The sequence below is a fragment of the Phasianus colchicus genome, chromosome 16 (genome assembly GCF_987193195.1).
Source record: "Phasianus colchicus chromosome 16, bPhaCol1.hap1.1, whole genome shotgun sequence".
NCBI classification, from domain to species: Eukaryota; Metazoa; Chordata; class Aves; order Galliformes; family Phasianidae; genus Phasianus; species Phasianus colchicus.
This window is the reverse complement of record NC_143451.1, coordinates 8,629,299-8,643,267: the sequence shown is the minus strand read 5'-3', so window position 1 is coordinate 8,643,267 and position 13,969 is coordinate 8,629,299. Positions and strand designations below refer to the sequence as shown.

The window sequence follows — 13,969 nt, the reverse complement described above, 5'->3', positions numbered from 1 at the left end:
GCTCACATGCATGTTTTCCTAAGTTTGGTTGAAGTAGTTCTGGTATCAAGTGATTGTGAAAAGGCATTGCAGAGAGAGTGTCAGTCAACCCTACCAAGTTTCTGTAGCCCTTTGTAAATGGTTACTATGTCAAGTGCTCTGTTTTTTCAACCATTGCAAACAGTAAGGCAAAGGAGCCTCTTGATAGAAGCACGAAGCTCCGGGAAGAGGAATTGTTGTGTAGTACTTTGTTTCCATGTTTGAAATTGTGCACAGAATATTTGAAAGTTGATGTTACCTTACGTTCCCAAATCTGATGGTGAGAGGAATTACTGCGAGTCCTGCAGACAGCCCAGGCTCGTCCTGCTGTCGCTGGCTTTAAGGACATCAGGGGGGGCTATAATCTCATTCTCTTTTTGGAAATATGCTTCATGTGACAACCAGATGCTTTAACAAGACAGCAGAAATAACAGTCAGTGCATTCAGATAGATAAACTCTGGGGCCTTAATTTCATAGGGAAGAAAGCCTACCCCAAAAGTCCCTTATTCTGTACCTAGAGTGAGTCTGTGGGGATGGCACTTATAGTAGTACCTATAGCTTGGAAGCATGTTGAGTAATTAAGCTGAGATTGTGGGGCATGCTTAGTTTAGGTGTCCCCGGAGATGTGTGGAAATTGGTATATTTGGAGATGTTAATCTCTGTAGGTGTTAGTACTGTGATCTGGTCCTTTCTTGTTGCAGTGCATTTTCAAATTGTTTTTTACATTTGTTAGGGGAAAAATATAGAAGCTAGAAAGAGGTATTTTGAGTTGAAAGCTGTTTGTCAGCATCTGTTCATCTGGAAAATGCTGAGAAGCGATGGTGAGACTGCTTCTCATGCCGCCTCCTTCACACCCAGCCCAGCAGAGGTTTGAGCTGAGGCCTTGGGGCTGTGCTGTGAGTTCTGCTCAGAGCTGCCTTGCTGCAGAAGGTGTCCCTGGGAGTGGTTGTGAAACTGATGTAGAACTCCACCTTTTCTATTTTATAGAACAGTTTACTGAATTTGTTGACTTTCTACATTGGCTCAGCTTTAAGTGCAGATTCGGGTTGTGTTGCTTGGCCCACTTGCATCCTTGCCTTTCCTGTGCCTGGGGAAACAGCCCGGGGCAGGACTCCCATAGATGATCAGGGAGACCTTTGTGCTTCAGCTTTCAGACCCTTTTTAAAGGATATATTTCCCACTTTGAAATATTGTCTTCTGCTCTATGGAATTTCAAGTTTAATTCGTTAAGTGGCTTCATTAATCGTTCAGAATCATTCAGAAAAAACATTTGATCGCATGCATAGAGTCTTAATGGCATCCTAACTGCTTCCAAAATCATCTGAAAATCTATTCTTGTCACAGAAGGAGTAACAAGATTGTAAATTTGAAATGAAATATGAAGGCAGATAATTGGATCAATGGTTTGTTAATGATTATATTGAACAGCTCCTTCACTGCTGCTCCATGATAAAATATATTAAAAAATAAAGTGTGGGCACTATGTCTAAAACTGGCACAGCCACTGTCACAGAGCTTGGGGATGGATGCTCCTCCCAGGGCTCTCAGCTGTGGTGGGAGCCGCTCGTGTTCCTCCCTGCACAGCTTCAACTTTTATGAGTTGAAAGCCAGCAGTTGCTCCCAGTTGTTGCTTGTCAGTGTGCAGTGATTAGGGGTCACAAACCCAAAGCGTGCAGTGGCTCAGGCACTGGGTCCTTCCCCTGGGCCAAGCTAGCCATATATTTCTGAGCAGCTGCAGTTCAGTATGAAGGAGAGCTGACCAACCTATGGCTGCTTTATACACTGCTTTGGATATGAAAAATGAAGATGGCAGCCTTGATGCGATATGCAGCAAATCTTGCTCCTGCAACACTGCTGCTGTCCAGAAACAGCTGAGGCTGAGCAAAGCTTGCAGGGTTGGATGCAGGGCTGCCTTGCTGTGTTGTGTACCCTAATCCCTGTGTGTAGCTGCTCTGAAGCCGGAGGGTACATGAACATCTAAATCCTAGCCCGGTGTCTAATTTATGAATATCTGGGAAAAGAAACCTGATAGTAAGATTTTTGGACTCAGGTATGCAAGCCTAGGTGTCGACTGTAGATATGGATTAGTAGCAAATAGCTTATCTGGCATTTAATCCCATTTGCATGCAGCAATGCTCATTACCCACAAGGTGACAGGATGACATTTAGTTATCTGCACAAGTAGGCAGGTGCCTAAAGCAGCAAACTTCCTGCAGATGAGCAGCACCCACTGCTTCTCCTCTGGGCATCCCACTGCTCTCCTCCCTGGCCAGACAGCCACGGTAAAGGGCTGTGAGCAGCTGCAGAGTTTTGCTCATGCTTTCTCTAAAGTATTGAGCTGGCTTTAGTACATTAAATTTATGGAACTCATTGATCTGTCTCAGAAAAGGGTTGACATCAACAAGGAAAATGACAATCACCTGTTTCATAGGATCGCTTTCTATATTAGATGGTCTTGAGCTTTTCATGTCTCTGGGCATTTGCTAACTACTGCTGCTGTTTTGCTGCCCTGTTCATGAGATATATTTTGTAAATCTATATAAAAATTACAATATATGTATAAATATATATACAAATCTATTTTGCAATTTCACCAAATTTAGTTTGCTATTTAGATGGGGCTCAAATACAGTCCTAGACTTTGCCTTCAGCAAGCAGTTGTCTGAACAAAACATACTGCTCATAAATATTTGCTCTGTCCCAAGATTATTCTGACCTGGGGCTGCCATGAAATAGCATTGATAAGGCCAAAACCCACATACATAGCAGGAAACGTGCTTCTTACCTAGTGTGCCTTTTTCTGCAAACACTGTTTAAACTTCAGTGAAATAATTATTTTCTCTGCTTTTCCTACATCAAAGGAAATCAAAACACATGCTTTTCAGTGCTTATGCTGAGGGATGTCCATGAATCAGGCAAAACATTCACTTATCAGATAGCCCGATGGTTTCACAAGCTTTTGACCTTTTAACTTATTGGACATTTTCTGTTTCAATCCAGTGAGAGAGCAGCAGTAAGGACTTACTTTCCATACCTTCTTAACGTGTATTTATTTTGTTTGGAAAACTCAATTTTCAGTTTAATCTAGATTGTCACTATAACAGCACATGTATCTTCCAAGCCACTTACTCAGCTTTTTAGGTGTCTGTCCGGATATAATCACTTCTACATTTGTTTCCATCAGTATACCTCAGTAAATGCTTTTTAGAAACATCTGTTACCAGCGCAGGCAAATGTGCTTTCCAGATAAAGTACTTTTAAGGTGAGGGGATGTTTGTGATAGCATTGCTCAAATACATTGCATGGGTGTTCCTCCTGCAAAGGAAGTGCTGCTCCAATTCTTTCCACTGTGCTCTTGGAAGCCATCTCTGCAGCCAGTTGGAGCTGTAGAGATGGACCTGTGATGGCTTTGCAATGTCAGGAGGTTAGGTTGCTTTAAAAAAAATATATTTTTTGAGATCTTTTTGGTGTTGAATGGCATTGCTTTGTGTGAACAGCTGCTGCTGAAGCCTCTTTGATTTGAGTGGTGATGCAGGCTGGTGAGTTGTCTTCTACATCGCATGTTTGGGATGTTCTCCTCACCGCCTCATGTTGGTGGGCAGCATTCTTTCTCTTTTTAAGGATATTGAGTATTGTCATCTTCTCCATATTAGGAGTGTATTTGCTGTTCAAGCCCAGAGAGTGAGCAAAAGAGACCAGCCAATTTGTGTGGAATATCAATCAGTTATGTCTAAATCTTGCCATGTAATTGTTCTGAATTCCTCTTTTAGTGTAGATTTCTAGCTGGATCTAGCTTACAGGTGATCTACATGTGAAGCAGAGAGGAGGGAAGAAGCTGGTTCTCACCTGCTCTCACGAGTTTCATGTGTCTGAGTCCTCTTCCCTTCACTCACCAACCTGTCCCGTTTCCCACACTGAGCAGCAGTCAGAGCAGTGGGTTCCACTTGGTGCCCACTTACTGAATGGCTCACTGGGTTTTTTGTTGGTGCTCTCATCTGGTGTGGAAATATGGACAGATTGATTAAAAATAGGCAGGAGTTTCTGCTGGCATCTGGGCTGCTTCTGCAGCAAGCTGCAGTTTTATGGCAGGGGAAATCTCCTAAATCCTGGAGGAGGCCGTGTGAATGCTACATAGGCCTTTGACACGTCAGCTAGAGCAGTTAGAGCTGAATAGCAAACATTAATTACAAATGTCAGACAGAAGTTGCACAGTAAGGAATCATGCAATATTAAGGCTTTGATTTAGCAAGCTGCTTTTATTCCCCGTATGCCAAAGAATAAGATTTGCTTTAACTCATGAATTTATAAACCGCTCTACCAATTTCCTTTTAAAACATTGTCTGGCTTCTAGAAGAGAATAGAATATTAACAAGGAAAAATTACTGTGCCATGAACCATTAATAGTTTCATCAAGAACTCTGTGAAAGTAATCAGCTGATGATAAAGTTTGGACACTGAATTACAAAGGGTGTGATTTGGAAAAGTAGTGGTATTAACATCAAGAGAAATCGCCTAACTGCCAAGCTGTGCAGCTGCTGCATCAACGAGCGTGTGCTGCACCGTGCTGGCAGAGGGCTGTGAAACCAACCGTGTGCTGAGCTTTGGGTTTTCAGATCCGAGGCCATTTGTGTACATTCCCATGGCCAGAGGCAATGGAGCTGCTGCTGTGGGTGGGGTGCAGTGTGTGTGTGTTGTGTTTGCTGCGGCTTTTGGGGAGAAGAAGCTCTTAGCATTCAAAGCTGCCCACTGGAAGATTGATTTCTTTTGCTTCAAAAGAAAGGAGCATTCACCTAATTTTTTTTTTTGACCAGCTGTAGTCAGTACGTTTTCTGGAAGATTTAGACATTCTTTACTGAAACAGAGAGAAAAGTAACTTTAATTCAGAAGATGGTAGAATTTGACCGGAAAGTCTTATCTCTGCTGCAGCTCACAAAATTCAGAGGCTGAGCAACACAGGGGTCTTTTATGTGGGACTTCTTTGTTTTTGGATAGAAGTCTTGATAAGCTGTCTTTTAACAAACAACATTTGGAAAGCAGGATCTTGAAACTGGGATGTTTTCTTGTCAAGGAGAGCCCTGAAAGCAGCAGAATTGAATCTTTCTGGCCAAAATAGTGGGGGCACAGGGAGGGATGTAATAGAAACACCAGAGGAGAGACAGTGCATCGGCCATCTTATTTGGACAAGTAAACGACAAGATCAAGTGAGCACAGCAGAGGCTCCTGGCACACATGACAATAGGTCCAGAATATTTGCACTGACAGCACTGGGTGCTGACAGCGTGGTGAATTGGACCAGAGACAACAGGTATCTAGACAGCTGCCTGCGTGGATAAAAGGGAAAGAAAGGATAGCTGGGGCCTTCGCAGCGTGTGGGAATCATTGATGTAATTCCCAGCATGGGGCATAAGAAGATAAAAGTATTTCCTGTTGTCTGGGTAGTACAGTGTTCGTGTGAGGCTTAGATAGCACTTGTCAAGTGCTTTCAACATGAAAAGCACTAAACGAGCTCTTAGTATTAAGAGCACCTTGCATTAATCCTTAGGATGAAAGTAGCTGTAATTAACTGCTAATAAATTAATAAATAATGAGTGCAATAGTAATAGCCCACAAGTCAATGTACATTGAAAATGTGAAGGTTTTTTGCCTCTGTGGCCTGCAGAGACTCACCTCAGGGTCTGCCCTTCTCAGATATGTTCAATTTGGGTCATGATTGTGATTAGGTCTGACATTCATTTTGGCTTACAGCTGGTAATTAGATACATTTCTGTTGATGATAAATAAGCCTATGCGTCATGCTTCTGCTGTGGATTGCTGCTGGTGGTCTGAGGAAGAAAATACAAATCATGACTGTTGTCAGTTTTGACACAGCCTGATTCTGGCCTCACTTGCACTCCTGTTAGGTTGCTCGTGAGCTATGTGTGTTTTTTGATCTGCACCATTCTAAATAGAAGCAGAGAAAGAGCAGAACAGCTGTTAAGAAATCTTTCACTTCTTCCCCAGCATCACAGAAATTTAGCCTTCATTTAGAAAAGCATCAAGGCATACATTTGCTTTTAATATATGCTAATAGCTTTCTGGATCAGGATCTGTAAAGCAGGGTCTGTGACTTATGCAGCTCTTTTGGAACAGGTGAGCAGATTTGTAAAGATCATTGATAAATAAGTTGAGCTGTTGGAAGTGGAGATGGGAATTAACTAAATACATCAGTGGATTCTGTACTGAACAAGATCATTGTGGTATCCACCTATACTACTATTGACCCATGAGATGTGTCAGCCTGTTTGTGAATCAAAATGACAGTAAGATAGGAGGAAAAATAAGAGTATTTTGAGATTCTCAGCCAGAAGATACTGAAGAAATCCAGAAATGCCACGTGTTGAGCTGGCGAGTACTGTCTCCATTTTATGGATCAGGAATTTGAGAAACAACGAAAGTAATTATTCTTTTTGAGGCTTTCTCGGCAGTGGGGTATGGAAAGATGTGGAATATAATTCCAGAGTAAACACTTTATCTAGATATTTGTAAGGGTGAAAAGCATAAGGGCCATATGGCCAAAGGTAAACCTTAGGAAAACTAGAAATGTAATAACACAACTATCAAATTTTGCTTCTTGCATTACCAATAAGCCTGGGATTTACTTTTTTTCCAGAGAGTCCTGAACCACTGTGCTACAAAATTGTCTTCCCAATTAATATAAATGTGTACTTCAGAGCTGAAAGAAGCATAAACAATTCTGGGGATTATATGGACATAAAGCATTTTTGCAGGACTTTTAACCAGCTGTGCCTCCTGGGCAGACCTTCTTGCCAATCCCTGTGCCTCCCTTTGTCTCTGAGGGTAGAAATGCCAAGGTTGACTGCTTTCAGGCTGGATTATGCCATCTCCTCAAGGCAGGCCCAGCCTCCCTCCAGGTGCAGGTTGCCAGAAATTGTAACAGTTTTATCACTTTTTGCTTTTGTGGAATTAAATTGAGGTCCTTGCTCAGGCACATGTTAATCACACAGGGAAGATTGGCCTCAGCAGTGACTGGAAGCATTGGTGTGTAGGAGAGAGAGACAGATGTGCGAAAGAAGAAGAATTACCATGTTTGCCTCATGCTAGTTTATCTGAATCTTAAAAATATTTTTTTTTCAGATGGTGTAATATATTTTGAATTAAGGCTTCCTTCAGACCTCCCTGACATCTGTGAATGAGGAGAGATTTATTGGTGAGTTTGAAGATTTGCTGCCGTATACATCTGGGCCTGGAGCAGAAACATCTGCTGCTGTATTTTTTTAATAGCCAGAGGCTTCTTTTTTTAAGCAGTCAGTGCATCCTCAGATTTATTCTGTGCCCGTCCATAACCACCCATAGCAAAAATAGCAGTTCAAAATCTTACAGGAGAAGGAATCAAGCTCATTTCTAATAATAATTAAGAAAGAAGGAAAGCAAATTTACACGTGTTATTGAAAGATTTCTGGCTTTTTCTCTGCTCTGAGAAATTGTCCCATTTTTTAACTGTAGTGTTCTGTTTCATGGCCATCCCCCCGACTTGCCATGCTTCTGCTCTTGGCAAGCTGGATGTCTGGATGGGCTCAGGTGAGTCAAATTCACCTGTAAAGCAAGGTGCAAACTTTTTCCCGAGTCAGAAGACCTGGAGGTCTTGGAGGTTTCCTTCAACACTTTCCTCTAACTTTTCACCAAGCCTTTCCATCGCTTCTCATTTCACAGCTCCATAGTTGGATAGGGCTTTGAGACTGGTAGTTGAATTTTTTTCAGCAGAAGAAAAATCCTCTGAATTCAATAAAAGAATGCCAGAAAGAGCCAATGTAGTTTACAAAGATGCTCTGAAATCTGAACTTTAAGAAACAATGGCTTGGCTGGAGTGTGGAGCCATGCACTTGAGTTTGAAATACCTCTTCCAGTGTAGAGTATATTTGGCTAATATTTGACTTGTATCAGATCAAATCTTAAAATATTTTTTGCTGTCTGTGTGACTCTGCTAACGTATAAGGATGGAAAGTTGCACAAGTTTCATGTCAGGAACAGAACAAGCATTGACATTTGCATCCTTGTTGAATGATTGTGCTTAGTTCAACTGCTAGTGTAACTGTGTTTGATTTCATATCTACTTATGCAACTATAGCTATCTTTTGTCTATGTAATGTTAGTGCAGCCAATGAATTGAACTGTGTGTTTCTCCCAAAATCCAGGTAATCCTACAAATCTTACATGTAGGGCTATCTGATGAATACTGTCTGACACATTCCCCAGAGTAGCTTTGAGTGAGATCCAGCTGAACTACCTCTGATTTATTCAAGTCTGCTGAGCAAGTCTGGTGTTTTGAACTTCAAAACAGTGTTTTGAAACAGTGCTCAGATGCTGATTTTGGTCTTTCCAATGGCCTTTGTAGAGCCATTGAAGTAAAAATAAAACTTTTATCCAGGAGCTGAGAGTACCTCTTTCTGTGTTCATTTGGGAACCATCTCAAGAATATACACGGCAAGAATAAGAAAAACACATCTTTTTTTTTTCCAGTTGCAATTCAGTGAGAATGAATATGAAGAATAAACCCTATTCTCATCTCTTTTAACATTATGAAACTAGATTTCTCTCTTATCTATACCAACTCTAGATGGACAGAATAAACTGGATTTTAAGCTGCCGATCACACATTCACAAAGAGGATTGTGTGTTTCTTAGGAAAAGAAAAAATCAATGCTTACATGCTTTATTGTCCTTTACAAGTGAAATTCAATCATTTGGTTCATCTGAGAAGTTCCTTTGTGCCATGCTTGTACCTTAGGTCATTGAAATTTAGGTGTGACTGTGTCTTATGTCTTCTCTGCAGTAATTTGCTAGGATGTCAGTCAGTCCCTTTGTTTAAACTGCAGTGGTATTTCTTCTGAAAACAAAGGATTAGAGAAAGATTTTCAAAACTAACAGAGATCTCTTTGCTAGTGAAAAGAAAACTTCAAAAATAAATATATTTTCTATCTGCAATTTTGCATTCTGATGGAGTTCAGATATGTATAATTTTACCATGTGTAAGCTGATTTCCTTTACTTGGCAAGTTGAATGTACAGCTGTCCTGCCTTTATAGGATTCAAATTATAAGAAGAGCCTTTCTTTCTTTTCCCCATGTTGTTATTTTTGATGGATCCTTTGACTTGCAATAGCTTTTTTATCCTATTCAAAAAACAAACAAACAAACAAACAAAACCCTAAAAAACAAAAAACCACAATATGACTTATAAAGAGGAATTTCTATTTTATCAAATGGTGGTTACCTAGAATTATTTTCCATAAAAGCCTCACTTATTAAAAAAAAAAAAAAAAAAAAAAAAAGAATAATTGGTGAGTATCATGCTTTCCTTGGGAGATATGGTTTATCAGTGTTGTAGTGCAGTCAATTTAAAATTGCTTTTGTACCTGCAAATGCTTTCTTCAATGCTCTACCTGTTAAAAGTGCAAGCAAGGAATCTACAACTAAATTATGTAGTCATTTGTTTTCTATTAATTAAGTTTTGTCCCGTTCTTCTTTCTAATTTTGCTGGCACCTGTGTATATTTTCTGATTTCAGATGCTTAATTTAGTTGACCTGTCCTTAGAAATGTTACTTTTTCATCAAGATACGATATTTGGATAATTAAAAATAAAAGCACATCATCACCACGCACATCTTTATTTAGTTGCTCCCTCCCCTACTGCAGTCAGCCAGCAGGGGTCTCTGCCCTGTGCTGCTGAGTGCTGCCTGGTTGATTCCTATGACGCACCCTCAGATCATCCCATGTGAGCAAATAGTGTTCCAACAGGTCAATCTGCACAGTCCCAGCCAAAGCCCAGCATGTCTTCTGATAAATCTGCGTCAGGATTCCACCTGAGAGTTGGAAAATCTGGTGTGCACAGAGTGCAGTTTGTGGAGAAGAATAACCCAGTTCTGAATTTTTAAGTGCATGTGCCAGAATAACCTTACATATGAGAAATAGTGCAAATTATATTTGTATGCAATAAATCCTGAGAATAGCAACATAAAATTAGTGTTCGGATCCTACAGGATCCCCATGCTGCCCAGGATTCCTGTCCTGGCTTGAAGAGTTACAAATATCTCACATTTTGGTGAAGTGTGTTTGTTCAGAAACAACATAGCTGTTTTTCCACAGACGTAGAAGTAACATCAGCCTTTATCTTGCCCTTATTATGTACAGTTCAAATGTATCTAGAGAGGATTTTAGCTGAGGTTTTAAATCCATTCTGCTTTCTCTTGAAGATGACCAGAATTAGCATTAAGACTGCTGAAAATGTTTTCACAACACACGTTGTGCAGTTTCAATAAATCAGTGCTTGCATTCTTCATTCTCTTTGTTTATATATTGCTGGTTTTTTTTTTTTTTCTTTTTCTTTTTTAATGAAACTATTTAAATGAAATTATTGTAGAAAGAACCTGCAATTCATGTTTTAAAAAATGGCATATTGCTGGCCCCACCCTCCTGACATAAATTCTCCTTAGTCATGCTGATAGCATTTCAGTCTTGCTGGAAGAAGCCAATGCAGTCAGAAGCAGTAAATACTCAATTTAGAGCAGATGGGAATAAACACTTTCAGACTCTTTGTTCAATATGTAAAGACATAGTTTATTATTATTGTGTAATGCATCCATATTTAAGCTTCCTTAGACGAAGAATGGTTAAAATATTGTCCAGTAGAAAAGGACTTTGAGAAAAATTGGGCTTGCAAGGCTGGACAGTCTGTCCTAGGCACAGAATCTGAGCCCACTGGAGCTCACCATGGTACAGTAAGTGGAGAAGAGGAAACTAAAAGAAAACAATTTTGCTTGAGCAATTGGAGCTTATATAAGAAAAGAAAGCCGAAAAGATTAGTTTCATAAGGTTGCTTGAAGAAGCATAAAGCAAATAAAAACTTCTGGATTACAGCACAGAGAGATCTAAGGACCCTGAAGGGCTGAAAATGCAGCTTGTATTTGTAAAGCAGTATTTATAATTAATGTGAAAATGGTTATCATACCTTTTACCTGCCCTCATTGCACCAGTAAGATAAAAATAAATTGTTCATTTCTTAAACTCTTCATTGACAGAATAGACATTTCTTGGAGCTGTTTAAAGCTCCAATCTAAAAGTATATCATCATGGGGCTTGAACATCAATTGGCAAAAGCTGTTCATATGATTAAATTATAAGTCTAAAAATCCCGTATGAATAGAATGCCTCGTGGAGGAAGCCAGCAAGAATGAAAATATATTTTTTGTATTAAAGATAATGTATAAGAAGCCGTGGATCTCTCTGGTTAGTTGAGCACCGAAGCTAAATCACCACTGATTATTTTTGTATTGAGTGTAAGCTGCACCTGCGAGACCTCTCCTTGACAGCAAGCTTATTGTTTTCAGTGCTACGGTAAATCACATTAGAAAACTCTCCTGCCCATTGGAGAAATTTTCAAATAATCTATTAGCTGTCTGTGCTCCCTGCAATCCCAGCTGCATGGGAAAGAATGCAGAATCCTGAGATCAAGGTCCTGCTCAAGGCCATGTGTGAAATCTGGCACCTGGATCAACCTTTCCTCTCACTTGAGCTGATGCTGTGGCAGTGAGACAGTCCTTCCTCTGCTCTTTCCTGACTTTCTCCTTTGTCCTCTTGATCAGAAATGAAATATATGTGGATTAGACATCCTAACATGCACTGCATTGCAATATGCAGAGTCCTTGTTTCACATCAAAGATAAGAATTTTGCTACAATTGCATGTTAGTAATGCTCCAAGTAGACCATATTACTGGCCGGGTGCAAAATGACAATGTGTATTGGTACACAGTGACTTTGTGCAATTGTTAGTCCCATGCATTCATCTACCTGTTCTTTTATCGACTCAGAAACTAAAGTTCTGAAGAAGTCCAGATTATTTCTTTGAAGAGCATCCTACATAAAACATTAATTCAGAGCTTTGTCATTTTTCTGTCCACAGCTTTTAGGCTGACGTTACTTTAGATGATTTTGTCCTCAGGACCTAAGCCAAAGGTCACCAACACCCAAAGTCCTTCCTTTGACCTCTGCGTCTTGAATCCTGTGTACATTTGAAAATCAATCAATTCCTTGGACGTTGTTCACTCATTACTAAATTCAGGAAAGTGAAAGATTCATGCTTGTTTTCTCCTGGCAGCTGTAGTTCTACCAGTTCTGGTTTTTATCTTTTCTTTTCACAGAGGGATGCCAAAGAAAGCACTTCATTTGCCTGTATAAGAAGAGAATTGTAGCCATTATCACCCTGCTTAGTGAACCCTCTCTCTGTGGTCCTGGGAAGCAGCTAGGAAGCCTGGGTAGTTTGAAGTCCATGCTGGGCTTTTTCTGGTTTGCTCAGGCCATGGAAAAACAGTAAAGACTTTCTGCCAGAACAACTCTGATTTATTGTCTGGCCTATTTTCCTTGTTAGAAACTTAGACTGTTGGTTTGTGCATTTGCTTTTTTTTTCTCTTAAATCTCTTTGCTTCCACCTCCAGTTTAATTGCAAATTTAGGGGGACATTGAGGGAGCTGATTACTTCTGGAGTCAGAAACAGTCTGAATGGAATGAGGAATGCAACCTTAGCCTCTCCGTGTTGGTGGAAACAATAGTTATCACTATAATAGTTATTTATAACACTTCTGTGCATCCAGGACAGCTCATGTGCCATTATACCTAATTTTTGTAGTTAAGAGATAAAAACACTGTCTACAAATGGTTATTTATAACTCTCAAGGATAGGCTATGACTCTGATCTTATAAATGCTGCTTCTGTGTAGCCACTGATTCCTTGAATTGTTGTTATTGTGATTTATAGAGTCACTATCTAATCCCTTTTTACCATAATATTCTTGTTTTGCATATGCTTTTCTTATAGTCTCCAAGCCAGCTTGTATCCTTATCCCACTTCCTGTTCTGGTCAAGCCAAATCATCAGACAGCTGGAGCCATTCAGATTGCAGTTCTTTTTAGGAGATAAAAAATAGCACTGGTTCAGTGTCACCGTTTTATTTCTTCAATACAGGGCTCCCTTCTGCTGGGAGCCACGCAGCAGTGGTGGGAGCTGGCCCAGGAGCCCCAGGGGTGTACTGAGCAGGTTGAGCCTTGGCTGGCTCCTCTTTGCAGAAACACAAAGAGTGAGAAAATTGCCAGTCTGCTGCTATGCCCCAGTGCTAGAACAAAGGCTGAACAAAGAGCTTATGATCTTGAGAAAGATTTCTTTGGCTAATTTGGGATGCACACTGGGGTCAGGATTTGGGTCCTTGTTGCTTATTTTTGAAACTGCAGAGAAAAGCAAGACGTGCTGCATTGGGTTATTCTTAACTTGCTGGCTTTGCTGTCAGACTAATGAGTCATAAGAGGTTTCATTCCAAATGGCGAAAAATTATTTGGATGAAATAATACTAGAAGGTGTAAGAAACATTTGTATCCTATTTTTAATGTAAATGGGGGAACACTACCCAAAAACATACAGCATTATCTGCTGCCTTTAGGCTATTGCGTGATCACAAGGCTTTGGGGCAGAGAAATGGGCTTCAACACAATTAGGAGAGAGTTGTTCTTGAGATCTGAAAACTTGGTGCTTGTGAGAATGGTTACCTGAATGCTTTGAAGGTCCCAGTTTCTGGTATGTTTTTCAAATAATACATGTTGCATACAGTGTGTTCCTGAGGCAACGCACATTCTGGAATGGGTATGGCCTGGATGACAGTACTGCTGCTTCCAGACTTTGTTATGTTTGGCTCATGTTTTGGACTTACTGTACTGTGAAAGAACACAGATTTGTTGGTAATCAATAGCTAAAGAACTTAGCTGAAGAATGATGAATGTGTTCCGATCATTGGGACCTCTGGGTAGAGGTAAAGTTTCCAGCAGTCCTCAATGGAACCAAAGCATTTGCTCAGACGATGTCAGCAGAGTCATCAGTTGGTAGAGAGGTAAATCTTCATCCCAACATCAG

General features: G+C 40.3%; 1 protein-coding gene across 7 annotated transcripts in view; it reads left to right on the top strand.

The window, feature by feature from the left end:
* Positions 1-13,969, top strand: part of LOC149915756 (uncharacterized) — a 184,827-nt gene that overhangs the window by 104,145 nt on the left and 66,713 nt on the right. For 2 of the 7 annotated variants that reach the window (XR_016471675.1, XR_016471674.1), the window contains exon 3: positions 7,154-7,226. The exons of 4 other annotated variants lie outside the window; for them this stretch is intronic. The gene's annotated coding sequence lies outside the window, so the exon portion shown is untranslated. Of the gene's footprint in view, positions 1-7,153; positions 7,227-8,536; positions 9,236-13,969 lie in introns of those variants that run through there. One more of the 7 variants, XR_016471673.1, reaches the window with a different exon arrangement.